Source organism: Malurus melanocephalus, unplaced genomic scaffold (assembly GCF_030028575.1).
Source record: "Malurus melanocephalus ecotype Western Australia unplaced genomic scaffold, MMel_1.1 scaffold_1883, whole genome shotgun sequence".
Taxonomy (NCBI): domain Eukaryota; kingdom Metazoa; phylum Chordata; class Aves; order Passeriformes; family Maluridae; genus Malurus; species Malurus melanocephalus.
In genome coordinates this window covers 17731-19843 of record NW_026625115.1, presented here as the reverse complement: position 1 = coordinate 19843, position 2113 = coordinate 17731, and positions in this window count along the sequence as shown.

Here is a 2113-nt window from a genome sequence, read left to right as displayed (position 1 = left end):
ACGTACCCCGAGAACTGGCGTGCTTTCAAGGCTCTGATCGCTGCTCAATATTCGGGTGTTTTTGGGATCCCCTGTTCCTCTCTAAATTTTAGGAACAATTTTAGGGACATTTTAGGATATTTTAGGATATTTTATTCCCCTTTTTTCCCCAGACTCTCTACTCGTACCCCGAGAACTGGGAGGGTTTTAAGCTCAGTTTAAGCCAATCCCCGTCCCGAACTCACCCGGATTTTGGGATCCCCTGTCTCACTCCGGATTTTGGGGACATTTTAAGGACATTTTAGGACATTTTAGGATATTTTAGGATATTTTATTCCCCTTTTTTTCCCCAGACCCTGTACCCATACCCCGAGAACTGGGAGGGTTTTAAGCTCAGTTTAAACCCCAATCCCTGTCCCAAACTTGAGCACTCGGCTCCGGATTTTTTTGGGATCGCTCCTTTTGGGATCCTCTGAGCTTCTCTAAATTTTGGGGACATTTTAGGATATTTTGGGATATTTTAGGATATTTTCTGTCCCTTTTTTCCCCAGACTCTGTACACATACCCTGAGAACTGGCGCGCGTTCAAGGCTCTGATCGCTGCTCAATATTCGGGTGTTTTTGGGATCCCCTGTCCCAGGGACAATTTTAGGAACAATTTTAAGGACATTTTAGGACATTTTAGGATATTTTAGGATATTTTAGGATATTTTATTCCCCTTTTTTCCCCAGACCCTGTACCCGTACCCCGAGAACTGGGAGGGTTTTAAGCTCAGTTTAAACCCCAATCCCTGTCCTGAACTCACCCGGATTTTTTTGGGATCGCTCCTTTTGGGTTCCCCTGTGCTTCTCTAAATTTTGGGGATATTTTAGGACATTTTTAGGATATTTTATTCCCATTTCCCAGACTCTGTACCCGTACCCCGAGAACTGGGAGGGTTTTAAATCCCAATCCCTGTCCCGAACTCACCCGGATTTTGGGATTCCCTGTCCCACTCCGGATTTTGGGGACATTTTAGGATATTTTAGGGACATTTTAGGATATTTTAGGATATTTTACGATAATTTATCCCATTTTTTTCCAGACCCTGTACACGTACCCCGAGAACTGGGACGGTTTTAAACCCCAATCCCTGTCCTGAACTCACCCGGATTTTGGGATCCCCTGTCCCACTCCGGATTTTGGGAACATTTTTAGGACATTTTAGGATATTTTAGGACATTTTAGGATAATTTATCCCATTTTTCTGCAGACTCTGTACCCGTACCCCGAGAACTGGGAGGGTTTTAAGCTCAGTTTAAATCCCAATCCCCGTCCCAAACTCACCCGGATTTTTTTGGGATCGCTCCTTTTGGGATCCCCTGTTCCTCTCTAAATTTTAGGGACAATTTTAAGGACTTTTAGGATATTTTAGGATATTTTCTGTCCCTTTTTTCCCCAGACTCTGTACCCGTACCCTGAGAACTGGGAGGGTTTTAAGCTCAGTTTAATCCCCAATCCCTGCCCCAAACTCACCCGGATTTTGGGATCCCCTGTCCCACTCCAGATTTTGGGGACACTTTAGGATATTTTAGGGACATTTTAGGATATTTTAGGATATTTTCGGATATTTTATTCCCATTTTCCAGACCCTGTACCTGTACCCTGAGAACTGGGAGGGTTTTAAGCTCAGTTTAAGGCAATCCCTGTCCCGAACTCACCCGGATTTTTTTGGGATCGCTCTTTTTGGGATCCCCTGTCCCAGGGACAATTTTAAGGACATTTTAGGATATTTTAGGATATTTTAGGATAATTTATCCCTTTTTCCCCAGACTCTCTACCCGTACCCCGAGAACTGGGAGGGTTTTAATCCCCAATCCTCACCTGGATTTTTTTGGGATCGCTCCTTTCGGGATCCCCTGAGCCACCCTGATGTCCCTGGAATTTGGGGCCAATTTTAGGGACATTTTAGGACATTTTAGGATATTTTAGGATATTTTATTCCCATTTTTCTGCAGACTCTCTACACGTACCCCGAGAACTGGCGTGCTTTCAAGGCTCTGATCGCTGCTCAATATTCGGGTGTTTTTGGGATCCCCTGTCCCAGGGACAATTTTAAGGACATTTTAGGACATTTTAGGATATTTTAGGATA